This window comes from Mesoplodon densirostris, chromosome 13 (genome assembly GCF_025265405.1).
Source record: "Mesoplodon densirostris isolate mMesDen1 chromosome 13, mMesDen1 primary haplotype, whole genome shotgun sequence".
Lineage (NCBI taxonomy): Eukaryota > Metazoa > Chordata > Mammalia > Artiodactyla > Ziphiidae > Mesoplodon > Mesoplodon densirostris.
The window spans coordinates 27034519-27048036 of record NC_082673.1 but is presented as its reverse complement, the minus strand read 5'-3'; positions in this window follow the sequence as shown (position 1 = coordinate 27048036).

Below are 13518 nucleotides of genomic sequence, written 5' to 3'. Positions count from 1 at the left end.
TTTGTTATCCTGTCTGTAGAGCTGTATTTAATATTTCAACCTAAATGTAACATTTCATATTTATTCCTCTAAATTATCATTTTGTTTTCAGACACTGATTCCAGTTAAATGAAAATAGCTGAACCTGACTCAATGCATCAAGCACTCATGACATTCAGTTCACATCTGAAATCCTGAAAAGCCCACCCACTTTCTATGTGCTAATCTAAATCACTGATTAAAAAAATAAATAGCAGAAGAGAGTAATAAGCAAATCCCACTGCCATGATTCACCACTTTACTGAAAATCTGATAAACCACACTCTGTGTGTGTGGCTGCCTCAGCTCCCATTCTTCCAGCACCAAATAAGCTAATGATTCTCAAATTGATGTCTAAAGTCACTAGTTCTCCTCTAAGTTTCAGTACTGTATGTCTAGTTATCTTCCAGAATTTTCACACAGGTACCCCCACAAGGACTCTAAACCCAGTGTTCCAAAACATCTAGCTATTCTCATGTGTCCTCTAAACCTGCTTTTCCCCTGTTGCTATCCAACTTGCTTAAAGACAGCTTTACCCTAATGGTCTCATCAGAAACCATGACTCATTAAAAATTTTTTTTCATGAAAAGAGCTTGGTCCTTAAAATATAAATTAGTTTAAAATACTCACAAACCCAAATGATTAACCAATGTTTCATCCCACTTAAAATCTTTACTGAGAAAATCAAGCCAATGCAATTTCAGAAAATGTACTTATCCAGTTAGGAAAGCTTATAGAATCACAGAGAAAACATGTGTTTGGTATGATGTGAGTCTATTGCCTACTGCCCTGGAGTCACTCCCAGTCAGCCAACAATTTACCACAAACCAAGCATGATATAATTTCTGACCTGGTATTAGAAGGCATATGTTAGTATCACCATGATGATGCTGATGAAAATTTATAATACCAAAAGATTTGTCTGCTATGAATTTTAACATTTTATGGCTGTACTTGGCATTTCACAGTCCCATTAAATAATTAAGTGGGTCTTCATTTCTTCCAAGTGTAATTGTTCTAAGTATGACCCTTCAACTCCAGGCATAGCCTTTGGTAACTGGAATTTAAGTAGGCAAAAACAATGAAATCCCGCATAAATTTTCCACTATAATTCGAAGATTCAATAATCTGTGACCTAATGTTCCATAAAGTAATTCAGGCTGAAAGTGGGGTTCTACCAACCACCTGAATATATTCCAATTACCTTTACTGACAACATTGTTCACAAATATTTTTCCCAGCAAGTTTTCTTTATTTTGTCAAGAATAAAAATTTTTTGTCAAAAAATTAAACTTTTTAGGGGACTTCCCTTGTGGTCCTGTGGGTAAGATTCCAAGCTCCTAATGCTGGGGGCCGGGGTTTGATCCCTGGTTGGGGAAATAGATCCCACATGCATGCCACAACTAAGAGTCCACATGCCGCAACTAAAGATCCTGCCTACTGCAACTAAGACCCGGCACCACACCCTTAATGAATTAGTTAATTAATGAATTAATTAAACTTTTAAAAATCTCTACTTCTCAAAAGTTTATATTCAGAATCAAAAACCATTTAATAAACACCTGCTGTGTTCAGACATTTACACCTCATAAGATTCTTATAAAATAGATAGTATTTGATAGGTACAGAAGAAAATGGGTAAGGTTATGACTCAGGGGACAGAAGTCTGGTTCATTTCCTAAGGTTACATGTTATCTGCTTCGATAAATTACTTGTAGTTGAATTTCCTGTTATGGTATCTACTCCCTAGAGTTGTCTGAGAATTAAGACATTAATGTAAAGCCCTTAGAATAAGAAAAGTAAACTGGTACACACAAAGAGAGGTTAAGTCACTTGTTGAAAGTTATATAGTCAAGAAGTAGCACTTCCCTGATTCTGATAACTTTCTGTTACCTGATTCCAGTTCACTTTCTCTACCACAGCTGCATGAAGATTCCATTATTTTTTAAGATGTAGACAAGATGGGGACATCAATTAGAGTCAAGATTACTCTAAAGGTTCTCAGAACAGCAAGCACAGTCTTTAGAAGTTGTTTTATGTCAGAGAATATCTTTTAATGTAAGTCACTCCTGCTTATTCCACAGGAAACATTTTGCCTGCTGTTTGATTTAAGAAAACGCCCTGACTTAGTGAAAACTGATGTGTAAAAATACAAGTTTCTGCTGGCAAATAAAAAATGCTTTTCAGAAATGGGAAATGTTCTTCTTTGTGGAAGAACATATGTTCAGAGAAAAAACCCCAGCATATACTTTTGTATGTAACTCCACTCAGTTTACACATTTGAGGATATCGTATTAAGGCTACAAACTAGAACAGAGATGTGGCAACCTGCAACAGCTGACAGATGTCGGCAAACAAGCCAACGCATAGAAACTTTCTCCACCTCGGAGATAATTACACCCTTCACCAGTATTCAGACATACCCTTTGCAGCTCTGGCCTTTGGTGGACCTGTTAATTGTGGCAAATTGCTTCTTTTGCCCTGACACTATTTCATGATATTCAATCCATGTCTTTCAACATATTTTTAATTGAAACCTTACTCATAATTATAATAATTTTGTTAAGTGGTATCCTTACTTATGTTCCTGTTTACTAAAGGGGAAAAAATCTTCTAACTTAGTCTACAGTGATATTATATGCAAATCTCATTCATTCATCTATTTCCATAAAATTGGTTTTGAAAAATTTAAACAAACTTTCTGAAAGAAAAAAAAAAAACTACATGAGTGAATTTAAGCACCTACAGAGTTATTTTGGAGGTGCAGTTACAATTTTTGTGACTTCATTTTACACAAATATTTTATTGAGTGTCTACTGTTAGGCAACATTTTATGGATAGAAACACAAATAAGGAAATTTTTCTCTATAAAAAAGTTAAACTCTTAAGTCTGGACCTCAAAGCCTTCCACACAACAGTCTTAACAGAACTCTCCTGAATAACTGGTATTAACCTCCATCAATGACCTGGAGCATCAGTTAAACCCAGCTTCTTTTGAATTTTCAAATACACCCTGAACTTACATACTCCCCGTATTTTTTTTCTAAAACATATTTTTTCATATGCTTCTCCCAATGCTGTCTAAGTTTAACATACTTTTAACGTTATCTCAAATAATCCTTCCATGATCTCCACCAACCAGAAATAGTCCTTTTCCAGCACTTTTAAATCCCTTTTACATGACATCTCAGGCTTTGCAGTCTAGTCATCTAGGTTTGGCAACTCTTTAGTACTATAAGGGAAATTCTGGAAGGCAGAGTCTGCATCTAAAGTTGTATGTCCTATACATTCTGGTACATTACCTAACACATAAAAGCTATTCATTAAGTACTTTTTGAATTAAGTTTTTAAAATAATTACGATTTTCAGCATAAGCAAGCATTATTTTGTGATACAAAACTGACATACCTTTACTTTTTCATTTCATTTAACATACACACACTTTAGAATTCCCACAGTACTGATATTCTGGAACTCAGAATACGTTTTCAAAAACCAAAGGCAATTGGAGTCCTCAGGAAGAATACTTAGGCTAGACACAGTTAAAGGAGAAATTACCCATCCCTCCCACCAAGGCAATTGACTTCCCTGATCACAGGGCCTGAAGACCCTACAGACTTTTCTAGATCAGCCAGTTGTGGGGACTGTGTTAGTCAGGGTTCTCCAAAGCAATATATATATAATGTTACTATAGGAATTGGCTCACATAATTATGGAGGTCGAGAAATCCCACAATCTGCCACCTGTAAGCTGGAGACCCAAGAAAGTTCGTGGTATAATTTAGTCTGAATCCAAAGGCCTGAGAACGAGTGGAGCTGATGGTAAAAGTCCCATTCTGAGTTTGAAGATCTAAGAACTAGGAAGCACTGATATCCCAGGGCAGAAGGAGATGCATGTCTGGCTCAGACTGAGAGTGAATTGGCCCTTCCTCTGCCTTTTTGTTCTATTTGTGCCCTCAACAGGTTAAAGGATGCCCAGCCACACTGGGGAGCGCCGTCTGCTTTACCAGTTCAAATGCTAATCTGGAAATACTCTCACAGACACACCCAGAAACAATGTTTACCAGGAATCTGGGCATCTTTTAGTCCAGTCAAGCTGACATAAAATTAATTGTCAGAGGGACCAGATTTCACCTTTCCATTCTTTCCATTTGTACTATGCTGTCTGAATCATTTGAGGTCAGGCAAGGCAAGCCTCAGAATTACCTGAGTTGGAAAGATACCCATAATTTGAAGTAGTATATTCAATATTATGAATTAATCTTATATCTTTAAAACAAGAAAAAATGTATTGCTTTCAAAATATAAACAACAGAAGATAAAATCACCTTGACTATTGTTGATACTAAAAAGGTAAATAATTTTCAATGGAGGTAAAAGGAGCATGGTCCAATGGAAGTAGCAGAACATCTGGAAAGTTTGGAATTTTATGTTTATTAAAAGATGGCATCGGTTGCAGATAAAGTTACCAACCATTACAGTTTACCCAGAACCATGAAAGTCCTTGGGACATGTGACTTGCAGTGCTAAAACCAGTAAAGTTATGTGCCAATGGGGATACTTTGGTCACTTACTTACAAAGGAATTAACAATAATATTTTCATCCATTTAGGGATATTAATTCCCCAAAATTCAACGTGGACAGGGCAGTAGTGTGCTGCATCTTGGAATAGGGAGATGGCAGTAGGAAGGGACAGAACCATGAAAAACTGTGAGGGAACTGCTTTTCTGTAGCAGTGATGTCAGAGGAAGAAATATTGCTTTAAATGATCTAAGAATAAGTTCTATCTTACCCTAGCCAGAAAATGGGTGAGAGATTACCTAATTCAAAAAACCCATAAAAAACACACAAAAGTATGGCTAGGACATTTATACATAAACAACTTTTCTAATTTAAGAGGCAAGGTCACTGTAACAGCACCCAAGGAGTCTCAATGACAGGACACTCAGAATCTACCTCACCCAGTCAATTACTTTACAAATGCCAGACAAGGTAACACCTCTTTTCATTCAATGGTAAATAAAGTAACATGGGGATATGCACACACATTTTTAAGGACAGCGATACTTGTTTTGAGGTAAGTATGCATCGAATTAGTGGCACAGAAGATAAGGAAATAAGTTTTATTAAGTGCAGGTAAAATGGCAAAACTGAAATCAGAGTTTGAAGCAAAACAACAGGGGCTTATGCAGAAAGCTAAATCTATAATATAAGTGACAAACTTGAGAGGATTTTCCAACACTGTAAGGGAAATAAAGACATATGGAAGGAAGTGAAAAATGAGACACAGATATTTTTAAAGAAAAGACCAGAACACATGGCAAAGAAATAACATTCAAAAATAAAATACTTTAATTCAAAACCTGAGTTTGAAAACTGAACGGTATTACCAATTATATTTCAACTTAATTTTTAAAAATTCCTTTATTATTGCAAAGATTTTTTTTCTCTTTATTTCAAGGGATAAGGGGGAAAAGTCCAGATTAAAACAAAACAGAAAACAGGTCATGTACATCAGGAATCATGTTTGCCTCAGACTTCTCCTCTTCACCACTAACTTGTAAAAATCATTCAAACAGTGTCTACAGAAACAGTAACTATCCATGAGCCAGATGTAGCTTATAGTCATTTTTTCCTTCCCTGCTTAAAAACAAATTGAATATGAATGCCTTCAAAATAGGTCTGCACCTCTCCCTTTTGCCATAGACTTTATCTAAATATCTTATATCTGATACACTTCATGATTTAACTTCCAGCTTGGACCCTGCATACATTTGTGAGTTCCCTTTAATCTGTAGTCTACAGAGAATTTTTAAACTAATTAATATTGGAATTAATGTCTGAGGCAAAAGAACTTGTGTTCTGATATTCATGGCACTCTTAAAACTTATATCCCAAAATAAGCACCAGTTGTCTAGAAATAAAATAGATAAGAAGAATAGGCAAGACATGGTTTACTAACAGTGTCAACAGAGTATTAAAGGTTTCTCTCAGTGTTTGTCTTACACTACAAAATATAATTGTGAATATCTGTGTCTTAAAGATAAAAACATGACAGTTAACTTTAATATTATATCAACAAAACCTGTGAAATAGGTGAGTGGGGGCATAGGAGTAGTAAAGAGTGCCAATTCCTTCATTCTGCCCTCTAATAGTTGATATAATTTCCCCATTAACATTAACTTAGGTTTAAGTAAAGTAAAAGTTTTTAAAGTAAAATGGAACTAATAGGTGAATCTGTAACAGAAGGTAAATCTTCTCTCCAAGTCATTAGAAAGAAAAAATAAAAGGAATGAAAATAAATTTCACACATCAAAAGGAGGCAAATCATAAACAAACAAACAAAACAGAAAACAGTAAATTTTAGAGTCTAACAGCTCTAGCTGTTATTAGCAATAGTAAATGAATTAATGCCCTTATTAAAAGATGAAGATTTGAAGACTGAAAATAAAAATCAACCATATGTACTTTCATAAAAACTATTTAAAAGAAAACATAATATAAGGTAAGATTAAATATACACACATGATTATTAATTTCAGTCAAAGTGGAATTTTTTTTTAAAGAATGTATTTTTTAGTATCAGTCCCCCTAACTAAATTCTAGACTCCAAAAATGGAGAGAAGTTTATTTATTTTTTAAATCACAATTTAATGCTCTGACCTAAATCACAGTGGGAACTCATTAAATATTGAACAGATGGGGGAATGGATGAATGAAGGGCAGGGTGAGCAAATGAATGAAACATGGCCCAAACGCCCTGCCTGGCTCCAGTTGTAAGGAATTCTTCCTTCATCTGTTACACTTCCTACACTCTGCTTCCATAGGAACTTTCGTAGACCTTTCTCATAACATTTTCTCCAACTGCAGTTATCAGCTTATTTTTTCTCTTTCCCATTAGTCTGTAAGCTCCTTGAAAGCAGTGACTACATATTATATGCCAGTATTTCTAACCCTCATGTTTATTAAATGAACTTCCTTGTATCTGGGTGCAGCTTCCTAAAACAGGGAGATTCTATAGCCTACAAAAATGCAAAATACCAATAAATGTAATATAAAATATGATGAATGTTATCAGAAATGACTAAGTCACATAACACAATATGCCAAGTGCTGTGCAGAGTGCTTATGCACGTATTAACTCATTTGTTTTTCCAATATCTCCAGGTTGAAGGTCCCATTTATCATTCCCATTTTACAGAAGAGGCAGTTAAGACATAGAAGGATAAAATAACGTGGTCCATGTCACACAACTAATAAATGGCAGAGCCTAGATGCCAACCCAGGGAGTCTCGGAGTCAGAGCTCTTAGTAACCGCAGTGCACTGCTATAAGATGACTATAATTCAAAAGTCATGTCAAGTAAATAATTTTTCTATTGTAAGAGTTATAATTTGTACCAGGAGACTTTTTTACTATTAGACAATGAAAGTAAATTGCTACCAAAATTCAATATAAATATATAAGCATCTTAAATTTCTGTATCTTGATACAATATCCTCACAAAAACAGTCAGGTTATTTGATCTGACCAACAGAGCTTCTGAGATGTAGTCTGAGGTCTGCTTTCCAGAACCTGATGATGCAAACCCGTCATATTTTGTGGTTGATGTTTATTTTTCCTCAGCTTTATTTAGATATAATTAACATATAACACTGTTTAAGTTTAAGGTTTACAGCGTGATGATTTGATACATGTATTTATACATGGATGGGGAAATGACTATCACATAAGGCTAATTAACATGTCAATCACCTCACCTTCTTCTGTGTGTGTGTGTGTGTGTGTGTGTGTGTGTGTGTGTGTGTGTGGTAAGAACATTAAGATCTCTATTAGCAACTTTTCAAGTATATCATACAGCGCTTTTAACTGTAGTCACTCCACTGTACATTAAATCCTTAGAATCTATTCACCTTATAACTGGAAGTTTGTACCCTTTGACCAACATCTACTCATTTCCCCCACTCCCAGCCCTTGGTAATGACCAATCTACTCTCTGTTTCTATGAGTTCTTGTCTTTTAGATTCCACATGTAAATGAGCTCATACTGTATTTGTCCTTCTCTGTCTGGCTTAAAATTTCACTTAGCACAATGACCTCAAGGTCCACCCATGTTGTTACCAATGGCAGGATTTCCTTCTTTTTCATGGCTGAATAACATTTCATTGCACATATATATATATACACCACATTTTATTTATCCATTAATTTGTAGACAGACATGGGTTATTTCCATATCTTGGCTATTGTGAATAATGATGCAATGAACATGGGGATGCATATATCTCTTCAAGATCATGATTTGGCTTTGTTTGTTTATATACACAGAAGTGGGATTGCTGGGGCATCAAATGGCACTTCTATTTTTAACTTTTTGAGGAACCACCATACTGTTTTCCATAGTGGCTGCACCAATTTACATTCCCACCAACAGTGTATAAGGACGAACCCATCATTTAAATGTTACCTGCTTCAGTTTCAACAATTCTATAAAGAGAATAATATCTTTCTCATCTACGTTTTTACAAGAATATGGTGAAATAAAGAAGGCACACTAGGTAAAAATGACTAGTAAACATCACTTAGAGCTTCTTTATCTGTCATATATCATACAGGGAACACTGTTTCAACATTACTTTTTAGAATTTTAAGAAAATATTTAATATCGGCAAATTAGGAGTAATTAGCTTTGCAAAGAAGGTATAAAAATCATCTGACATGCCTGAGTAGAGGTAGACAAGGGAGATACTGTTCCAAAGTATGACTTTAGAATGGTTGCTTTCTAATATACTAAGGTTGGAAACAGAAATTGGTTTACTTGGCACTCTATTTTCTATTCATTACACCCTATTTTACCTTTAACTTGCTAAGAAATCTGTAATAAATGTCTCTAAGAAAGTACATGGCAGACTCTGTTTTAGAAAAATCACCTTTCTTACTAAGGAAAATCAGTATCGACTATAGTATTAAATTTTGTGTGTGATATTTTCAAGCAATTAAGCAGTATATTTATACTATTTGTTTCCATTTTTTAAACAAACTCCACATAGTTCCATATTTCTATCTTGCAATTTCTTATAAATTAATGTACTAAGCAAAGTTTTGTATATAACAATATCAAAAATGGCCATTATTTCATGGGCTAATAAAGGAAAAGACATTTAAAACTGGAACACAACATCACCACACTAAATTTGAATATAAATTAAGTAGATTATGTATGAAACATGAATCTAGGACACACCTGAAGTTCTGCTTTCTACCAACCAACTGCTCAGATGCTTATGTGGATTTGAGTTCAAAGAGAAAATTTTTTTAAAATCCAGAACAAGATGTTAACTACTAATTGACTGTCATGGTATCAGTTGTTGATTGTTAGAAAGCCTGTTTCCCTAAAATTAAAAAGTATATGTATGTAAGTAGACTTTCAGTTTCCTTTCTATATTATCTTAGCTATTTAATGAACTAAGACATTGGACTTTGTGATAAACTAATTTAAAATAAAACTAAACCCAGAGATTCTGTACCAATATTTTTATAAATTTTGGACTTGTTTTCCAAACATTTTCCTTAATGTAAGAAATTTAGCTTTTTATATTTTTCCTGTTATTGTGTTATTAGTAGCTCACTTATGTGTATATAAAGAGAAAACATTGCACTGAAAATAATAACAAATTAATCAGGTATTATTTTTCATATTTTCTCTCTGGGAATTTTTTTTCAAGACTTCGAATCTTCTCTAAATGTAGTATAGTATAGTAAAGAAGACATTCTCTAAGACATCAGGAAACTGAGTTTGGTCCTGGACTTGAAACAATCTCACAGCATCCTTTGATTTTCTAGAACTCAGCTTAGTTTACTATAAAATGCAAAGTGAATCCTCAACTATTTTTCAATTTTAAGACTATAGGATTCCACATTCATCTTTTATCACTTCCTCAAGTCTTTGCATTAAAAAAAGTAGAATTGTAAAAATCAAGTTAAAAGTTTCAGTTACTATCTCAGAAGTGTGCTGGTAAAGTTATAAATTTTAATAGCTTATTGATAAAATTTAAGTTGCTGGAGAATCTTAAAGAGAAACATTTAAATGACAGTTGTACTGTGGTTACTCTTCATTGATGTGGATCTCAGATAGATGAGAAATAACCGTTTATGTGATCTCTTCCACTACATCTGTTTAATTGAAAAATTTAGAGAAATCCTAATAAGTGTCAAGTAACTGTATCTGGCCAACTATAGTAAATTCTACTGGGGCAAAGGAAGAACATATTAACTTTATAATTTAGTTAGTCAAATTCCAGGTACACTTCTTTTAATTTCTTACCTCAATTTGGTAAGACCAGATTTTTTTAAAGTATCTCCTTTCTTCTATTTTTATATTCATCTGTTTCAATATTGTCTGCACAGATCATTGTCGTTCATGGGGTTGTCCTTTTTATCACAATGAATAACTACTTTTGTTCAAGAAATAGTTCCTCTATGACTATGAAATAACTAAATATATAAGAAGAGAGGCATGAATAAAATGTGATGTTTCTCTCTTTCTCTCTCTTTTTCCCATCCCCTCTCTTTATTGATTCTCAACTCAAAATATCCAATAACATCATAAGAGATAACGAGAGAGGGTTGAGAGGAAGAATTGTTTTCCCATCTGCAGCTTCACAATGTAAATCTACAACCAGGAGAGAAAGTTTTGGAGATGAACCCAGGATGACTAAGGACTATGCAGAGGCAGACTGTATTCACAGCAAGAGAAGAGGGGATCAGATTACTGCTGCTATTTTGGGGAAACGATATTAGAATAATCATTAATGATGTCTGAATTCTGACAACCAGGAGCTCCTAAGTGTATTAAGAGGGACGGATCAGGTGTTATCCCCTGGAAAAGGCATGGCATTGTTTGCCTATCAGCAGATTATTTGGCGCAGGTTTGATACAGTTGCTGAGTAGGACCATTACTGACTTAATCTTTACTTTTAATTACTCCCATGAGCCCCTGAATCATCCTCAAGCTGTAAGACTAGACCTGGTAAATTTCTTTATGAATATTCTGAAGAGATGTCTTGTGACAGCCTGATATACCCAACCAAACTTGATCCAGTCAGATATTTTACTACCTAGCATATTAATTAGTGATCCTATTTTTTGCCCCTTAGGTACATAAAGGAATCCCTTAAGCAAATTAAGGAAGGAATAAAGCCACACAAACCTTATTGCTGATTATTATTGTTATTATTCATATGGCTGTAATTTATTATTTCAGTAATATTAAGCATAAAAATTGTTAATATTTTGAAACTTTTCACTTAACAAAGAGCTTTTATAAAATATATTCACCTGACATAATAATACATAGAGGGAGTTTTTTCCATGTGGGTGTTTTTTTAAGAGTTATAAATTAATGCAAAGCAAGGATAGTCTGGGTTACACCATCTACTATATTTGCATAACTGAAACTCTGGCAGACTTTTTACTGTTATCCCTGCCTAAACAGCAGAACTGTGAGCTGGTTCACTTAGTTTAGACATGTCTGGATTATTACACTTGAAGGGATACTTTATTCCAGATTCTTGGAAAATAATAAAAGAAAGTATTTTTAGAAAAGAACTTTATAATAGAATTTAGAATAACTAAAACTAAACTACAGATTTACTTAACAATTCACTAATAACTAACACTGTATTCTATCATGTACTATAATCTTCTAGGTTTGGGCCAAGTTTTTTACACAATTACATCATTAAATCATTGCACAAAGTTGCAGGAATAAACTTCAAACAGACCTAAATCTTTGACTTGTTAAAAGACACATGTGTTCTAACCTTGAGGAAAATGTAGTATGATGTTGGGAGTGTTAGTATTAGTTACATGCACCTAATGAGCAATTCATAAATATTGCAACAAGCCAAAAGGGGCTAAGGAACCACATAAGAATGGCAAGGTAAACACCAAGAAAGACCAGCCACATGGGCGGCCTTCCGTTCAGGGGAATGCTGGGATACCTCTGACGTACCTGAAGGTCTGGGACATTTGTTCCTCTAATGGGGATAAGGTGGAAAGCCTCCTGCTTTGCACAACCCCTGCCACCCACTTAGGTTCTTGTAAACTTCCTTAAGTTAAACAAATTTATATATTTGGCCTGTGCTGTCTTTCCACAAATTATCATCACCATTTTGACAATCTCACAGATGCTATAAAAATATATTTATAAGCAACTTATTTTACAGCTAAGGGATCTGAAGGCCACATTGCCTAAGTTCATGTAGTTAGGAAGTGGTAGAACTAAGATTTGGACACAGCTAGTCTCATTCCAGAGCCTGTGTTGTCAACCTTCATGCTTTCAAAGGGCCATATACGACTGATGACACTTAGAAAATAATGCTGGTGGATGATAAAGTCTTTTTTTCTAGAATTGGTGAATTCTTCTACTCAGTGATGTTGAAAAGCATCCATCCATATCTTTCCTCCAAAGCCAGCTCTTTAGTACATGCCACCAACACATCTCACCCGGACTATGGCCACAGCCTCCTGCAGGCCTATCCTCATGTATACCTCCTCACCACCAAACAGGTCTCCAAGCAGAAGCCAAGTTCAGCTTTTGGACCCTGCCCAGTCCTTCAGCCTTACCTCACACCACTTCCCCACATCAACATTGCTCTAGCCACATTGGCAGCCTTCTGTCAGTTTCTAAATGTGCTACGGTCTTTCCCATCATGTCTTCTATGAGAGTTCCCTCTTTCTTTACCTGGCAATCTCTTATTTCATGCATACCCCTGAGTCTGCCCTTCTCCAGGCTAAATATTTCCTTTAATTGTAATAAATGTTCTTATGAAAATACGTCATCCAAAACTACTGAAGCATATTAGATGGGGTAAGTCATATGCATATGCTCAAACAGCTAATGACAATAATAAAAATAAGACAACTATAGAAGATTTCTTCAGTATCTAATTTATTTCCTTTGATTGTTTTCTATCTGAAGCCTTCTCTGAATCAGAGTTCCCAAGCAGAATTTGCCAGATTGCTTTTAGAACACCAAATAAGAACTCTAAATTCCCTTATACTTATTACACTTTGGTAAAATTATTTGTTGATAACTCAGTTTGTTCTAATAAACAGTGTGTCAGAAGTTGCTAATTATTTTTCAATATCCATTCACTTCTTCCTTTCACTGACACAATCTTCTCAATGGGTCTTTTTTTTTTTTTTTTTTTTTTCGGTATGCGGGCCTCTCACTGTTGTGGCCTCTCCCGTTGCAGCGCACAGGCTCCGGATGTGCAGGCCCAGCGGCCATGGCTCACGGGCCCAGCCGCTCCGCGGCATGTGGGATCCTCCCGGACCGGGGCACGAACCCATATCCCCTGCATCAGCAGGCGGACTCTCAACCACTGTGCCACCAGGGAAGCCCTCAATGGGTCTTATGTGTTTCTGCATATCTTACTAGCAGAGAAACTTACTGTCCTTTTTTGCAGATTCTCTTTCCAAAAGTGTTTGTAGACCA